General features: G+C 50.4%; 1 long non-coding RNA gene across 1 annotated transcript; it reads left to right on the forward strand.

Annotated features, from left to right (window-relative positions):
• The first annotated feature begins 7,451 nt into the window (after window positions 1-7,451).
• Window positions 7,452-12,438, forward strand: LOC131835824 (uncharacterized). The gene is made up of 2 exons (XR_009355377.1): window positions 7,452-7,930; window positions 11,987-12,438. It is a non-coding gene; the product is annotated as an uncharacterized LOC131835824 (long non-coding RNA).
• The last annotated feature ends 5,906 nt before the right edge of the window (window positions 12,439-18,344 follow it).

Genomic DNA, 18,344 nt, shown 5'->3' on the forward strand with positions numbered 1-18,344 from the left:
GGACATGGGGTGGGGGTGGGCAGAGGCCGCCCACCTGGATGTGGCACCCATGGTCACACAAACCTGTTAAACTTGATGGTTCAACTCAAGGCTAACTCATGGGATGATTGAGTCACTGACTGATCTATTTTCTTTATAAGGCTTCCTCTGACACTTACCAACCCCAAGTGCTCTCTCCCTTCCCTGACCTTCTGGGCTCCTCCATGCAGCCTCACTTCATCTCTTGTGACATCTCCCCACTATCTCTTGCTGGCCTGGCTGTTCTCCAGATGGCCCCATGCCTACTGTTCCATGCCCTGCTTTACTCACTGCCTTACTCATTGCCATCTCTACTTTCCAAAGTTCTGGCCATTGCTTAAGGACCTGCTCAAAAGCCACCTCCTCCTGGAAGTCTTCCCGGCTATCTGATTCAAAACTCTCTTTCCATGTGCTCCTTATTAGCACCTTTCAGTGTCTGTCAGTTGACATGAGATAAGGTCAAAACTTTTAGCTTATGTCCCTAGCCTTGTTTCTCATCACTGCCCTCCACACCACCCCACTCCAGGTAGGCCAGGGTATCTCTTACCTCTATGCAGAACAGAAGCTGTTCCTGCCTGGAAAGGCTGTTTCCTACCCTGCCCCCATGATGATGACACTTTAGGGCTCTAAGACTACTACTAAGAGTTTCTTGGACTCGTCTTTCAGTCTACAATGGGCCATGAGCCAGTCTCATACACAAATCTGGTGACCCTGGTTTATTTGTCTGTAAAGTCCCAGTGCTTTGCATAGTGCCTGGCACATAGCAAGTGCTCAGTGAACATGGCATCGAAGAAAATTCTTCCACGTGTCCGTCGCAGCACCCAGCAGAGGCCAGGACCCAGGCAGGTGTGTGGATGGAATTGTTGATTCAGTTTTGTTTGCAGGAGCCCTGGGCTTTGGGCTAGAGCCTTGGAGCTGACGGATCAGAGGCAATGGTTCCTGCAGAGTGTGTGTGGGTGTGTTCTCTCTGGATCCCCATCCTGCTGGGGTCTTGGTGGTCTTCCATGTGTAGAAGGAAGCTTTAGCTCCTTAGAGACCCCTACCTCTCCCTGGACATCCTTTCCTCCCAGGCACCAGGCTGCCAGCCTACCAGATCCTGAGTCAGTACCAGAGATGCTCCTAGAGGGCCCTCCATGGTCCCGTACAGACAGCATTCTGTCTTAGAACTGTACAGTCCTGCCCTGGGTACATTAGCAGGTTTATGCCCCCTCATGTCTACTGGGGGAACCACTCATGCCGGTCTTCTTGTGTGCTGGGTCCTGGGTGAAGCCCCTGTGTGAAGGATCTGATTTAATCTTCATAACCACCCTAATTGCAGAGGGGAAACTGAGGCACGGGTGTTGGATCCCAAAGTGGCCGAAGGGAGAGAAGGGGGATGAGGTCGGGCAGCCTTCGCCACAGCCCATGCTCCCGAGTGCTTTGCCCGCACTGTTATAATGCCTCATTGGAGCTACTGAGCTCGTGTTAACAAGTGGCAATGTGATGGGCATGCAGCAGGCGTGCGATCTGGAGGTTGACGTAATCCATCTCTAACTCAGTCCTCTCATTATAAAGATATGGAAACCGAGGCACCATTCACGTAAGCGACCTGATGGTCACGTTGTGCTTTGGGTGGACTCCAAGTCAGGTCTCCTGGTGGCCAGCTATTTTCATTTCTCATTACACTGTGCCCTGCAGGCGAAAAATTAGAAGTAAAGAGAATGTGACATCTTGGAGGAACTGAGGCAGAGAGGGGCATGGTGGGGGAGGGTGGTTGAGGACACAGGAGGAGCCAGTCCCTCCCCCTGCCCCCATCACTATGCCAATCACCAGTGAAGATGGTCCCGTTAATGGTCCCAATTTGCAGTTCTGCTGATCTGATCAGAGAGGCGTGGGAGATTGCCTGAGACTGGTAGTTGGCGAAAGAGAGTGGAATTTGAATTTAGGTGTATCTTTCTCCAAGTCCTGTGCTTTTCTTCTTGCCTTGCCAGCTCAGGAGTGGGGTGGAAGGTCAAGGTCAGAGCAGCCACAATTTAGACCCTCGATTGTGGCAGAGAGCAGGCTGGCTGCTGGGGTGGTTCTTGCTGAGCACGGGGAGAGCTCCTGGAGCTGGGGAGAGGGTGGTGTGGGGTGGCCATGCGTCCCAAGGGAAGAGGCAGCCCTTGAAGGCCGAGGCAGCTGGACCTCTTCCTTGGAGAGTGGATGGAGCTAGGAAGAAGCATGTGGTTCCTGTGAATCCAAATAGCCCCTTGTGCCTCTTGTCTAGCAGGGCAGCTTTCGAAGGGTAGAGAGTGAATTTGGACTTGCAGGTTTGAGGATCCTATGCTAGAGGTAGATAGGAAATGTCTCAGAAAATCTTCAGTTTTCTTTTGAAAATTCATGCAGCCTTGGCATTCTTCCCCACAACATAGCCGTGTTGTAAGTACAATGGTTGACTCTGGCTACGTGAGCCTAGCTGAGCAGCCTAGATGGGGTAGGTCAATAGACCCTGTCTTTGGCCACAACCTGTTCAACAGTCACCAATAACTAGAATAGAATTATGACTCACGGTATCCCTGGAAGACAGGCTGTATTCATTACCTCTTTCACAGACCGGGAGAGAGTGAGGGGGCCTGTCCAGGTTCCCAGAGCCATTGATGTTATAAGATTCGGAACCCACATAGGTCTGACTCCAAAGCCTGAGGCACTGATTGACCCATGGCCTTGAACTGCCTTGTCGTGGAGGGGCATGTGGGAAAGTGGGAAGGATGGACGTTTCCTGCCAGAAGGTGAGGGCCAGGATTTGAAAAGGACTTCAGCAGGGCGGAGACGAACCTTGGGTCCAAATGAATGCACACCAAGATGAAGGACAGTAGAGACCTTTGCTTGCACTGGGGTTTGGATACCCACCAGACACACACAGGATGTGCGATACCTGGGTCAACAGCACAAGTGAAAGATGCTGGGTTTTTAGTTGACAGGAAGTCTCCTATGAGTCAACAGGGGGAGGTGGCAACCAGCAAAGCTAATGTCACTGTAGCCTCCACAAGTGGAGGTACAACTTGGAGAGAGGGGACACTCCCAAGTCCTGGAGTTTGCCTCCAGGAGTTGGGGCTCAGGGACACTTTGTCAGGGAAAGGGGTGCTCGCAACCCACCAGGCTCTCCGACACAGCGGCAGGGGTGCGACAGGGGTGGGAGTGGCTCCTAGCTGGGGTTCTACACTCTCCCCGTCCCCTGGCATCACTGAAGCATATTCGTATATTTCTGAACAATTGTAGCTCCGTCTTGACTTTTATGCATTTGCCTCATCTGCCTTTGGAATACACCACTCTGGCCACTTTGGTTTTTTATTCACGTAACCCGCATAAATGTGGGGATTCCTTGTGACCCAGTTTCTACACAAAGTCACATTCAAAGCCGCACAATGCGGCAAGCAAAAGAAAGAGGGTTTTCAGGTTTCCTGCACATCTCTCAAAGAGATGATAAAGGATGAGGTCCCCGCTTCTTCTCTATCTCCTTATCTTGTGCTTCAAATCTTCTTTAGAAACTTTCACTCACCCAAGGCGCCCTGAAGCCCCCCAGCTTCCAGTCCATTGGACATGCCATCGCTTTCGACTTCCTGCGTCTTCATGACACACTTCTTGTCCCTCCTGCTCTTCCCCCTCTTTCTTTTTCAGTTCTCTTTCCACTTCACCGCTAACCCAAATGCCTCTCTACAAAGTGGGGGACTCAGGGATGGATGCAGTCAGCCAGGTTGCTCCCCCGTTTCTCGGGTGTCTCCAGCTTTGTCTGTCCCTTCCTATCTTCCCCAGAACCTGGGATGGCCAAGATGGAGCTCTGACGGGAGCTGGCCGAGGAGAAGCAGAGTAGACCAGGACCACGGTTTTGGAGGGGGTGTATGTGGCAAACATGGCAATGGGAGGGATGACGGGTAACCAGCAGCAGGCAGAGGCCCTGCCCCAAAAGGTCCCCCTCACCTGTGTGGTTCATTTCCATTGCCCTGGGCACCTCTTCTTCACAGGGTTAACACTCTTTTCTCATTGGTGTACCCTGAGATGGACTGGGGGGAGGCAGGCCGGAGAGACAGCATCTGCCACACATCCATGCGCCCCTCCCCTATACTTCCCTGCCTCTCCTGCAGCCAGGCTGGGGCCCGTGGCTTGTGCTGACCAATAGAGGCTGTGAGTGAGGCAATTAAGAGTTCATGTACCAGGGAGCCTGGGCTGCTCAGTTGTTAAGCATCTGCCTTTGGTTCAGGTCATGATCCCAGGGTCCTGGGATTGAGCCCCGCATCACGCTCCCTGCTCAGTGGGAAGCCTGCTTTTCCCTCTCCTACTCCCCCTGCTTGTGTTCCCTCTCTCACTGTGTGTCTCTCTGTCAAATAAATTTTAAAAATCTCAAAAAAAGAAAAATAAAAGAGTTGATATACCTCCTCTTTCCCTCTCTGCCATAGTGACTTTGGAGGTCCTGTGTTCCAAACAGCGTGGAAAGTGGGGCTCCCAACCTCCACTGCACCTTATACCAGCAAGAAATCTGCTTCCATTATATGAAGCTCCCAAGATTTCAATGTTGTCCCTGTCACATTGCCCGGCCTGTCCCAGCAAATGCTCAGAGCATCAGAATGAATAGAGTAATCGCTATTCTTGAGTTCTTTAATGGCAGGAAGGAAAAAGCTGCCTCTGGAGCCACCAAGGGTGGCTGATGGGCCCCTTCCCTCCCCCTCCTCATGCTGCTCAGATGGCACTTCCGGTTTGGTCACACCTCCCGTGGGCTTCTTCATCCCCCACTGACTCTGCCAGTTGCCGTCCTACACAGTCAAGTGTGCACAGCATTAGGGGCTTGCCAAGAACACAGCCTAGCAACTGCCAAGGCTGTTGGAGGAAGAGTATTATAACAGACAGTGTTCACAGGAGAAATGGACAGCCCCGGCAGCCAACTCCTTGTCTCTAAGGGAAGCAATTTGAGGTTAGATGCCCAACACAGATTTCGAGGGGACGGGCATGAAGATGAGAGGGCAGGATGAACCAGATGATTTTTAAGTCCCGTTCAACCCTGGGGGTCTCCAGCCCTGAGTCCATTTCTTTTTCTTTTTTCTTTTTTTTAAGAAAGTGGCTGAATGGATAAATCTTCGTCACTAAGAAAGTGAAGGACTTAGGAAATAAAATAGCCTTCCTTAATGAGCAGGTAAATACGGTAACACTAACAATATCCTTTCATGCCTGCTCATGAAATCAACGTTCTCAGCTCCCATGAGGTTGACAAATGGTGATCGGTGGTCATGAAGGCATGTGAAACATATCTGTCATTTATGTGTCAACCACAAGGAGGACCGAGCTGAGGGACGAGTCACAGCCTCGAGACAGACCGAAGTTATCATGATAACAGCCCCATAATAAGGACATCAGTGTTTTATCATGCACAAAGTGTTCTCCTTGACATCCTGAGTGCTTAGAGATTACAATCTCTAGGCTGATTGTCATATACCATATATTATCATAGATCTCTGAATTTATGATTACAGCCTCTGGAGGAGAAGGGCTGCCATTCCGATGTTGGCAGGGAGATTTTTGGAGACTTGTCCCACCCAGGAGCTCATAGCAAGTTAGGGGGGAAATCCAAGACCTGAACCTAGATCTTTTGATTGGAAGTGTTGGATTTTCAAATAACAGAATGCGTCAATTCCTGGTGCTAGCCGGTGGGGCCAAGCTCAGTTCACACGCTCCATGGTTCCCAAGGCACTTCCAGTTTCTATACGTGGGGAATGAGGTATAGCGAGAGTGAAGATAGCCCTGAACTGCTTATAGGAACAAGTCCAGGGTTGTGTTGCAGAAGAGGGGGAGGCTGGGACCCACAGTGCGGGCAGCTGGCAGCACCTGCCAGGAGATTCAGAGATCTCCTGAGACTGGCACTCAGTTCACGGGGATCTTTTATATTCAGTCTCTGGACCTAGAGAAGGCAGACTGGGTTGCCTCATCCTTGCAAGAGAAAATGGATCCACAGGATCCCACTGTCAGAATGGGAAGCAGAGGCCGGCCGGGGACTAGAGGAGGGGTGAGGGGTGTTGCAGGTCTGGTCGTTCCTCGGTGTCTCTCCCCACCTCCCCCTGCTCCGTGTGTTCAGTTGCGTTAGCCTCCTTCCACCAGGCAGGGCGGGCTGAGTGCGAGGAGCTCATTTCTAGCCGCTGTGTTTGTGTACGTCTCCACCCGAAGATGTCTAACCACAGACTTCCTCTTGACTCCTGGCAACAGAGAGAAAACAAAACCGCAGCAGCTTTCATTGCTGAAAACACAAAACTGACTCGTTTGCCTAATAAGCCCAGACGGAGGAGCTTTATTTCTGGGAGGAAGTGCTCCCGACTCCACTCCAAGGAGTCTCGGGTGGGCAGTCAGACCGCCCGACAATGCCATGCGCTGGCCAGGTGGAAGGAAGCCACTCCCACCTGGGAGCCTACTCCTGACCCACGGGGCTGGGCACGAGGGGGACACATATGCAGCAGAGCCCCCCCTCGTTCTGCCCTGAGACACCAGTGATCTCTCCTGCCAGCTCTGGTTTCAAAGCACCTGTTCTGTGTATTTTGTATTCTTTTCTCTTATGTTCTATGTCATTGATTTCAGTTATTGATCAATTCCCTTTTTGTACTTTTTTTGTTCACTTATTTTTTTAAAAAAATTCCTTATGATGTGTACTCAGCTCCTTTATTTTTAGTCTTTCTTCTTTAATAAGAAGGCATTTCAGGCCTTGATTTCCCCTGAGTTGAGCTTTTTTGGGGGATCCCATAGGTTTTGAAATAAATGTTCTCCTTTTTATCTGTTTCTACATGGTTTTTAATCCCCCCCCCCTTTTTAAAAAAGATTTATTTATTTATTAGAGAGAGCATGAGAGAGGAACAGAGGGAGAGAAGAGGGGAGAGAACCCTAAGCAGAGACTCCTCCTTGAGCCTGGAGCCCAATGCAGAGCTTGATCCCAGGACCCTGAGATCATGACCTGAGCCGAAACCAAGAGTTGGATGCTTAACTGACTGAGCCACCCAGGCTCCCCTAGTTTTCATTTTAATATTTCTTTTGTTCCATGGATTATCTAGAACTGTGTTTATTAATTCCCCAGTAGTTAAGAATATTTTCAGCCCCATTTTTTTATTTGAAAATTTTGGATTATAGTAAGAGATTGTGACCTATAAAATCTCTAATTTAAAATTTAAAAACTTTTTTCTTTGCGCCCAAGGATACAATAGAATTTTATAAATGTTCTATGGGGAAGAAATAGCTGAGGTGGTCAGACAGAAGCTGGAGAGAATGGAGTTCTAACATGTCCTTGTTCGGCAGATGAATCACCCCATTTCAGATCTCACTTCTCTCCGTTTCCAGCTGTGTGTCCATGGACAAGACACGGAATTTTGGGGAGAATTTATTTTCCATCTTTAAAATGGGAGCAATAGGAATGTGCACCTGTCAGCGTTTCTGGGAAGATGCGAAGAGATTGTGTCAGGAAACACGCCTAGAGTGTTGGCTGGCACAGAGAAAACAGTTACTAAATAGAATTATTGCTATTTTTATTGTTGGTTTGTGCAGAGCAGAAAGGGAGGAACTTTACTGTTAGTGCCCTAAGCTTTATTCCTGCCACAGAACTGTAGTTTCTGGTTATTGAGAGGCCTGGAAGGAAAGAGGAAATGGATAGCTCAGTGAAGCCACCCCCTCCCTGGGAGGGGAGCCACCTGAAGCCCAGAGGAATGGGGCTACTTGCCCAAACAAACACAGCAGTTTGGTGACACAGCCAGGCTTCCAGCTCAGGTCTCACCTGGCCAGTCCCTCTCCCTCTGCTGGCGGCCACTCTTGAGAGAAGAGGCAACTGACCGAAGGTTACCTCTGTGGTGAGGCAGGGCTGCAAGCTCCTGGTGCGTGGCCACCTCTGAGCTGTCATGTGACACCTTCACCATCCAGGAAGGGCAACTCTGAGGTCAGTAACCTTGAAGGGGAAGCTGGGCAGAGAGGGTTGGTGGGGTGTGGTTGGATGCTTGGGACATTGCTGCTTTGTTGCTTCATGGGGGGCGGGGGGAAATCGGGACTTAAGCTGGGGGAGGGGTCCTCCAAGGGTGGCTGCACCGCTCTGGGCTTCAACCCTTTGTGCCAGTCTGCCATGCTTCTCAAGCCCTGGGCTGACCTGGCAATGGCGAGTGCTCCCAGGGACGCCATCTTTGTCCCTCTGGCAAACCTCAGGGGCAGTGCTCCGTGCTGCTGATCCGTTGTCTCGGCAGCACGGCCGCGCTCCTGGAAACTGGAGGGGCAGAGGGGCAGCTGAGTAGCACTGTGGGTGCCTAATTAAGAAGTAAGGCCAAATGAGACGTGGTGCTGGCTCGGCCTTCCCGCTGACATCTGAGCTGTGCGGACACTCCACCCTGGCTTGCAAGGAACTGGGAAGCCATGGGACCTTCTCTTTGATGGGAGGCTTGGGAGGGGATGGAGCCACTAAAAGCAATGTCAAGGCAGAGGGTGTCTGAACTGTCTGCTCCGGGCCACTGAACTTGGTTGCACGGTCATCTGTTGGCTAAGGATACCCTGTATCCATAAGGATCACCTAACTATGTATGGACCATGAGGGGAGAAGCAAGCCTCTAACAGACATGCATGTGTCATGGTAGCCGGACTCTGACCTCAGATAGGGGTAGGTGCTGGAGGATAGGCTGCCGCCAGGTAAGGCCCAGGATTCAGGGCTGATTCTGGTGGCTCTTCCATAGAAAATTAAAAAAAAAAAATTATAAGGTCCCTTATCATTATTATGAAAATTCAGTAAGTCAATGCTTGCTTGGTAAATATCAGCATAAATGCAGAAGAAAGTTGCGGGATTAGACTTTGGTCTGAAGATGCTAGCTGATTCTTTACTGTGTTCCCAGCTCTTTGTTAGAAGCTGTAGAGAAATGGGGTGAAGTCTTATTCCCCCATCATGGGGCTAGAGGGCTTTCTCAATGTGAAATGCTTTGTAAGCATCATCCTTTCCTCTCATCTTCCCCCGAACACACTTCAGTTAAGCACCTACTACAAGTCAGGTTCTGGGCTAGGAGCTGGATAATATAGAGATCACTGCCTACGAGGAAACAGACAACAGCAAATGGGTAGGGACCAAGCTCTGCTTGGCCGCCAGGGATTGTCCCAGAGAAATGGATAGGTTCAATGGGTGCAGGCAAGAAGGCAACGAGCAGCAAACTCAGGAAGGCTTCTGGAAAGCTCCCGATAGAGGGGACACCCGATGTGGCTTTTGATGAAGGAACAGGGATGAGGAGCAGGGTCCTCGTGGGGAACCTGGGCAGGAGAACAGTGCACACAAAGACCTCCAGGTGAGAAAGCCACCCACACAAGCACATCAGGGAAGCACAAGGGCCTAATTTCAAATTTTGATCCCAGGGTGCACAATGGAAATCCTCTTGGAGCTCAGAAAAGTTGATGGCCCCCAATGGGATACATACACTTAAAGAAACTTACCATGGCGTAGACACAGAGCAGGGCCAGAGCAGTAGGTCAACGGTGGGTGTAGTGGGAAAGGCGTGGGGTTTGAAGCAGAAAGCTCTGCTTCTAATTCAGGCCTAGCTCTGTGACCTGGGGTCACTATGAACCTCTCTGGGCTTCAATTTCATTCTCTCTAAAATAGGGACAGGTGACCTGAACATTCTCCTGGAACTCTTCAACTTTGGCTGGAAGGAGTCACCACAAGATGGGGTGGGTGAGCGGATAGAAGCCAGTTTACACGGAACACAGTACGGGGAGCCGAGACGTTGTGATGTTGGCCTTTCTAGAGTCCACAGTGTGGTGGAAAGACAAGAAAGCAGCCAGTTACCACACAGTCTGGTCTGAGTTTTGGCAGGCTGAGCGAGGACAGGACATAGGGGAGCCCAGAGGACAAGCCCCCTTTTGCCCAGCCTGGGAAGTCAGAGAACAAGTTAGCAAGGCAGAGATGCAAGGAAGGGGCTGGCTAGGCAGAGGGAACAGAATGAGCAGAGGCATGCAGTGGGAGGCCAAGAGCAGTTCTGTCTAGCCAAGATCCAGAAATGGAGAGTGAAACGGCTTCAGTAGGTTGACAGTGAACTTGAACGCTGTGTTAGGGAACTTGGACTTTATCCTGTATGTAGCAGGGAGCTATTGAAGATTCAGAAGCACGAGACCAAGGATTCATCAGGCTTGGCCACCCATATGGCAAATTGTGAGTGGATCTGGGGAGGTGGGCTGCAGAAATCCTGAATGCAACGTGCAAGGCACTTGTGGTGGTCTCATGGAGGCTGCTCTTGCTGCGGCTGCTTGGACTGCAAGGGACATTTCCCTCAAGCAAAATGATGACCTTGGGGAAAGGATATGGCAATATTTCACAAAACCCAGGGGTGAGAACTTCAGCCCCGCCCTGGAGGAACTAGAATCAGGAACTACGGAGTCATGCCTAGGGCTCTTCTCCTTGTCTCACGGCTGTTCTTCCTCTTTCTTCTCTCCATTTTCGAGCCAGCTGTCTCTGGTAGAGGGGTGCCCCGCTACCTGACTCCTACTCCTCACCGCCAAATGCTCTGCAGAGGCAGAGGGCAGGATCTCCCTCCTGGCGTTGGTCTCATGGGCAGGCCCTGTGGCTAAGCCCCGGGCGGGCAGATTTGTGGCCTTGGGGCAGGGGGCCTGTGGCTAAGAAAGGGGGTGTCTCCCAGACAGCGTGGCTCCAGAACCCACTCCCGTGGGTCTGTTGGGGGGTGTGCTTGTGGATGAGTGGGGTGCTGGCTCTAGATTGGTCCCCAAGGGCTGTTTGTTCTATAGAGACCCTTACTCCAGGGAGGGTGGGTAGGGTGGGTCACTGGGCTTTTGGGTGAGCCTGCTCTCCAGATATACAGTAGCCAGAATCCACAGAGACCTCCACTGACTTCTTCAGGAAGGGAGAAACCCAGAAAGTAAAACCCAGAAAAATCCCCATGTTCGCTATTGTGGAGAGTGAACACCGACCATGAAAGAGTCTGAGAGGAGCTTGTTTTGGGGGTGTGTGTGTGGGGGGCTGGGCCTTTCTGCAGCAGGCTTGGGGAGCAGGCAGGCTCAGGGCCCAGGGGTCTGGTTGGAGGTGGCCACTCTTGGAGGACGCAGCCGAGGCCCTAGGGCTGGAGGCTACCCAAGAAGGATCTGGCAGCCTGGGGATGAGGAGGGCACCCAGGACTTCTGGGGTGAATCTGTGGTGTTCCTTTGTTTCAGATTCCCCTTGGACTTCACACAGCATTAGCTTGAGGAACCAGAAACATTTGGTGATTTTCCCCAAATGTGGAGGGATCTTTCTTTCCCCTCTCTCATCTCTCGCGTTGGGCTTCCCAGGGGTTCTCATAAACCCAGGAGGCTCTGCCCTCATTTTCCTATAGAATGGATTCCCTGAATAACAAGGAAGGCCAGCTGTAGCTGATGGAACAGAAAGCAGCATGGGCTGCGGGGGGGGGGGGGGGGGGATGAAAGTGGGCTCCTATCCCTGTGTGTGGCAGCCCGTCCCCACGGGAGGGAGTGGCCCAGGGGTCAAGCATGTGGCCTCTGCACCACATACTTCAACTCTAGCACTGTTGCTTACTGGTCGAAATTGCAGGCAAATGACTTAAATCTTGCCAGGTCTTTGTTTTCTCACCTGTGAAATGGGCATAATGATAGCTCAAAGAAAGGTACTGGTCCTCAGGATTTAACGAGTCCCGGAGAAGCACTAAGCACGTTGTATGGATGGGCCCACCAAAGCTAGCAGTTTCGATGCTTACTGTCCCTGCTCTGGCGCACACTGCAGTGCCTCAGCCCAGTCTCCGGTGCTGTATTTGTTTGTTCCCAGTGCGTGGTGACAACACACCTGACATACTAGCCATCCCTACCCCCTCCATGTTTGCTAACCCCTACCCACCCCCTTGCTGCCACCTCTGGGATTTCACTTGGGCTCTTTCTTCCTCTGTCATCACTGCTTGTGAAAGCTGCCTTGTCAAGACCCCACCACACCTCAGGATTCAGCCTGATCTGCTGCCCTTCTTTGTGACAGCTGGCCGCAGATCTGGGAAGGAGCCACTGCCTCGCTTCCACTCCCCATCAATCTGTGTGAGAAGGAGGCAGCATCCTGCAGTCCATCGTGCCTCAGGGCAGCTCTGGAGTTGCCAGTGCAGTGCCCAGTCTAGCGCTGCGACCTTGGCTTGCCTATGCCTCAGTTTCCCTGCGTGTCCCACGGAGATAATGCAAGCAGTGTACTTTGTTCACGGGGCTGTTGGAAGGCGCGTCAGGTGCAGACAATGCTGTTTGGTACCTCTGAAGGGCTCACCAAAGGTGGGATACTTCTATAAATAATCTTCAGGGGTGCCTGGGTGGCTCAGTGGGTTAAGCGTCTGTCTAAGGCTCAGGTCATGATCTCGGGGTCCTGGGATTGAGCCCTGTGTCAGGCTCCCTGCTCTGTGGGGAGTCTGCTTCTCCCTCTCCCTCTGTGCTCTCTTTCTCTTTCTCTCTCTCAAATAAATAAATAAAATCTTTTAAAAAAATAAACAAAATAAAATAATCTCCAAAAACATGACTGTTAATGTCTGCATAGTCTTCTATTATGTGGGGAGGTCCTAATTTATTCAACCAGCCCCTTGCTATTGGCACTTTAGGCCATTTCCGCTCCTTCACTATTATAAATAATGCTGTAATGAACATCTTGTGTATAAATCTTCCTGTTTATCTCTGATGGTTTCCTCAGAAAAACTCCCCAAATCTTGTTTGTCTTCGAACAAAGCCCTGTCCCCTAGACTTTTCAATGATATCCTTTGAAATAAAAGCAAAGCCTATTATCCATCAGGGAAAGAAACATATGGAATATGTTAGCCAAGAGGTAGTTCAGGAGGAAGGTAGAAATAGGTTCAAGATGGGTTTGGATCCATTTCAGGATGTCTGACACAAAGTCAGCTGTACAGCTCCCCTCGAGTCTCCTTCCGGAAGAGAGGCAGAGGCTGATCCTCAGGGACCACTGACTTCTTTCTTTGAGGGAAATTCAAAGGGCTTTGATGTTCTTGGTGTTGGAGAAGTGGCAATGACAGATCAATAAGTGAAGCCGGTGTGTGTGGACAACTCCTCCAGCCAGTAGGGGGCGATATCGCCTGTCTCTGTCATCCAGTTGGGACTGGGATTTCTGGCGAACAAGGACTTCCTCTGTTGTTTTAAAAGTTTGGCTTATGTTTTATATATTTCTCTTGCCTGTTTTTCTTCCCTTCTTCCCACCTATATACTTTTCAGAACCATGGTTTGCCATTTATGCATCCATTCATTTGGGAGAAATCTATGGCATGCTTCCCCCAGGCCAGACGTCAAGGCGGTTTTCAGACTTTCTAAGACCTAGACACACTTGCTTTGGAAGCTCCAACTCACACATATCAAACATAGTGTAATTCACCCATATTCCATATTAAGTGTATTTTTTTTTCTGTAAAGAAAAATAAAGATTATTTTTATAACTTCACGTTTGGAATTATTTGGCTACAAGTAATTCATTCGATCTATGCCTGTCTTTGATTTCTCAGCAGTGATGGGGGTACTCAAGAATTCTTGCAAAGTGAGAAAATCTAACCGGCACATCGTTTCCAAGTATAATGAAATTTTTATGAATTTTTATGAATACTAAATGAAACCATTAATGTGGTTGATGTAATATTTTGTTTTGGAGACATTTCATTAAAATTTTATTAATTTCTACTGCGAAGTTTTTCCTTCGTGTTTTGGGTCCAATCATTTTGTTTTCCGGTCTCAAACTTTTTTTGGGGATCTCTGGAAAGTTCCCAGGCTCTATGGAGCCCCAGTGGCGAAGCAGAGCTCTATCAGTCTTGGACACATAGAAACCAAAGAGTTGGTACAGTTTTTATGGAGTTCCCAGGCCATCGAGTGACAAGTTGTGTGAACTATTCCCACGAGAGTAAGTATGGCCATGATGGAGTGTGAGTGAGGCATGGGGGCCGCAGGGGGTCAAGGAAGACTTGGAGAAAGCAGGCGTGCCCAAGCCAGACCATGCATGGCAAACAGTTTTCTAAGCAGGTTCCAGAAGGGAAAGATGTTGCAGGCAGAGGAAATGCGGAAGGAGCCGACTGGGAGAAGAAACTACGTATGAACAAGGGGGCTGACTACCCAGTTCTGCTCACACTGCTCGCCAGAGCCTTGCTTTTTTGGACCAGCAGCACTGATATTATCCAGAAGCTTGCAAGAAATGCAGTTTCAGGTCCCCCAGCCCTCCTCCACATTAATAGGATCCCTGGATCGGGGCTAGGCCTCCTTGAGGGCTTGGGGCTGTGGGAGCTGGGGAGGGCGGCTGGTGGTCGGCCCATGGAGCTGCAGCCTCAGGCCGAGGGGCAGTTGTTTCAAAAAAATGTTTTTTTCAAGTGTGGCCTGTGATCTTATCTCTGGGGGCCCAGGCGGCTCAACCGTTGTCGGAGGGTTGGGCGCTTTTCTGTTTCAAGGCTCCTCCAAGCGCTGGGCCCACATGGTCCCTTCTGCTGGCCTTCGCTACAGACAGCCCGTCTTGCCTGTTGGCTCCTGAGCCAGCACATCACCGATGACTTAATAGACTGTAGGCTGGGTGCATAATTTATTCCTGTGAGTAATTGATCGTGTTTGGATGAGCAGGGGAAGTACCGGGAAGGGAAGGGAGAAGAGGCATCGATAACCAGGGGAAGGAAACCTGCCACAGTCAGCTAATTCCATGTCTCTCTGAGGCAGCTCTTTCAACACGGTGGCCCCCCCTTGCTGCTGTGGGCCCACCATCCCCTCCTCTGCCCCATGTGTGGACGGGCTTTTTGATGAGTGACGGCTAGTGGAAGAAGCTGGAGACCGAGCCAGGAAACTTGGTTTACAGGCCAGGTCGTTATAGGAAAATTCCATCTCCCTGGGCCTCAGTTTTATGGACTGTGAAATGGGAAGCCTGGATCAGTGGTTTCCAAATGTGGCTGATAACAGAATCACCAGGGATATTTTAGAAAACATGGACTCCCCAGTTTCTGGTACAGTAGGCACAGAGGGCGGCCAGGAGCCCGAGTTGTGACAAACATTTCTGGTGATTCCGAAGCACTGGACAGTTGGAAATTGGGGAACCCCTGGGTTGGAAAGATAACCTTAAAGTTCCTGTCCTGCTCTGATCTTTTCAGACCACCGGTAAGGCTGCACTTCCCCATGACCTCTTCAGGGCATCAGGACAGTCCTGAAGAGAAGAGACTAGAAACTAGAAGGCATCGTCTACTCCTGGGTCTGTCGCCAGTTCACTAGGTGTTAAGCTTTTCCCCGGGCTCCGCCTAGCCTACCACTACCCCCGCTGATGATGCCACAGTACTCTTATCTGAGCACCGGGTCACTGTACCTGGGGAGATTTGAAAACACAGCCGAATGGTTCCCATGGTCTCTGGGATTCTGCTTCACAATGTCTGGAGTAGCTCAGGATGCCGAATGTTTGGATCACCAGGTCCATAAGCCTGTCTGAAGACATCACAGAATGGGCCGCAGGGGTCCAACGGGGCTGACTGGGGAGCATCCGGTTGGAGGAGGCCACTCCCATGCTGGCAGGAAGCAGGGGTCGTGAAAGGCAGATCTTCACTCTCTTTTGGCCTCGTGTGAGTCTAGACACACCTGCCCTTGGAGGAGTCCGCTGCGTTGCACCCGAGCAAACAGAAGACGTGTTGGAACCTGCTGCTTGTACTCATAGAGGAACAGAAGCACAGGAGCCTGTTTTGTTGTCTGTAAGATAGAGTCAATAGAAACTCCGGCCATCCTCCCAGCCCGGTTGGGAGGATTAAGCGGAACCACTCGAAGCCCGTGCTCTGTAAGCGGTCACACTCTGCAGATTGTCTGTCTCATCCCAGCTTCCCCCAGCTGCCTGCCCTGAGACCGGTGGGAACCAGGCTGGCTGAAGGTTGACATCTCTCACTGTGATGGAAGCAGGACGTGGAGGGTCTGTGGCTACACTGGGCCAGAGAGGCGCTGAGGAGGTAGACCAGCTTTTGGTTCCGGTGGAAACTTCTGGAACTCCTCCATGCTGCACAGCCAGCTGCTCAACCCAGTGCTTTCATGTCTTCTCTCATCTTTTGGAGCCTTCCATGATGGCCCCAGGCCAACAGGCACCTTCATGCCAGATACCCAGTGAGGCTGAAGCCAGTTCTATGGGGACTGAAGTTTCTCAAATCTGTCACTTTCTGTCCATCCCCTTCTTCATCACCTTAATCCAAGGAACCTTCCAGGGACCAGTATTGCCCTCTGCAGATGTTTCTCCTCATAAGAGCCAGAGAAGTCCCCTTATGGTGTAAATTCGGTCATGCCATTAATTTTGACTAGCTTGCCATTCTCACTGAGTAAGATCTAAACAGGCATGTGAGGAATGCCCTGGAATGGCTTCTCATTCTCTCTGCATGGACGTCACCCTTCTCCCCCTGGTTTCCATGGCCTTGAATAACCCCACTTCCATCTCTCCTTCCTCGCTTTCTGGGGGCAGGGGCGGGCATTGCTGTGTGTTCTCTCAACCTGTTACTGTCCTTCCACACATGTGGCTACACACCGTCCCCCGTGCTCCTCTGCAGGGAGGCAGGACCAGATCTTTGAGCTCCAGTCAATGGTATATGAGTGCAAATGACCCCCACCACCTCTGGCCTTGACCCCCAAATGTCCAAGAGATTTTTTTTTTTGCTATTGGCTGCAAGCAAAGGATATAATGGACAACTTCACCGAGACCTTAGGGGACAGTGGGGAGTTTGGATTTTTGAGTAACTGAGCTAAAGACCACCCACCAAATACCAAATTGGTTCTGACAAGAACAAGGACTAAACTCGTATTGTCTGAAATCACTGAGATTTGGGCTTGTGTGTTCCATGGCCTGACTCCTGGCTGTTCTCCGTTCCTAGAATATGTTAAGATTCATCCTGCTTTTTGCCAGGCTGTTCCCTCTGCTTGGAATGCTTTTCCCTATCGTTCCTTACAAACGTGTGTCTTTAGCCTCTTGGTCTTCATTTAAAAATTACTGCCAACTCTTAGCTTTTATTTGTGTTCTTGTCTATTTTCTTACAGAACTTTTTACAACTTGGATGTCATTTTTTAAAAATTTGTTTTTCATTGTGCTCTCCCCCTAGAATGTAAGCTCCCAAAGGCACGAATCAAGTTTGTCTTACTCCCCTGTGTATATCCTATGCCTAACAAAGTGTCTGGCAAAAAGTAATCATTTAACAACGGTTAGCTGATGGATTAAATGAACGGATGAACCATTTATCTATGATTCATTTCAATTCAAATATTTACTGGGCCCCAAATTTATGTCAGGCAATTTACACACATATAAAGCATTCTCTACTCAATTCCTCAGAAAGATCCTAGTGGGGAGGTAAGATCATTATCCCCCCTTTCCACATAGGAATCAGGAACCGTGGCAACCGTAACCCAGACCTTTGCCATGGCACCCTCTGGTCATCATCTTACTTCTGAAAGGTAGGTGCTATGATCTCCATTTTATAACTGGAGACACACACGCTCAGACAGACCGAGTCACTTTCCCAAGGTCATGCTGCTAATGAGGTCGTGGAGCTGGGATTTAAACCCAGGTCCAGGGGGAGGGAGTGGAAGAGAATGGAGACCCACCTCTCTTACAGGGCTATGCTTCCTGACAGCCTCATTAGAAGTCCCCAAGAATATCCCGATCGTGGGAGGAAAGGAAGACGTGAAATTCGTCCAGAGTCCCCTGAGCTTGGTTTGCCACAGGATTTCATTTCAAATGCAGGACCCATTCTCTCCTCTGGCGCCTGGGATTGGGGGCGCCATTTTGCATCATGGGAATGCAGCTCTCTTGACCCTGGGTGAGCCGGGCTCGGCTGGCCACCGCCAATAAGCCTGAGGCATGAGTGCCCAGGTTCATCTGGGGAGAGCAGCCGGTGCTGTTGATAGGCAGAGAAAATCTGTGATTAATTATGGCAGATGAAAGTATGAAGTAATGACTCCTTCTTGAGGGCTGGGCAAGCCAAAGAGCCTTGCTTTCTGGGTGCGTCTGGAGACTGCCCAGCCCCTTCTGAAACCAGCAGGAAACTTTAATGGCTGCAAGTTCTGTAACTTGGCGGGCTGCGAATGGGGTGGCGTAGAACTCACAAATCCTCCGGGGTGGGAGCTAATTAGGGTGCAATTTTTCAATTACGGCACATTGAGCGAGCCTCTCCCCAGACCCCCGCACCATCCCTCCATGGATACACTCCATTTGTCTGTTTTCCTTTATTTCTTAATCATTTGATGATAGGACAGCAATTATTTGTCATTTGGAAGGGAAAATCGTCACGCAGCTATTGTTTGCCTCCTGAAACCCCGGCTCTTCAGTGGAGATGGTTACATTTGATAAATGTTTTGCATTCCCGCCGCACCTCCCCCAC

This window comes from Mustela lutreola, chromosome 7, assembly GCF_030435805.1.
Source record: "Mustela lutreola isolate mMusLut2 chromosome 7, mMusLut2.pri, whole genome shotgun sequence".
Classification (NCBI taxonomy): Eukaryota; Metazoa; Chordata; class Mammalia; order Carnivora; family Mustelidae; genus Mustela; species Mustela lutreola.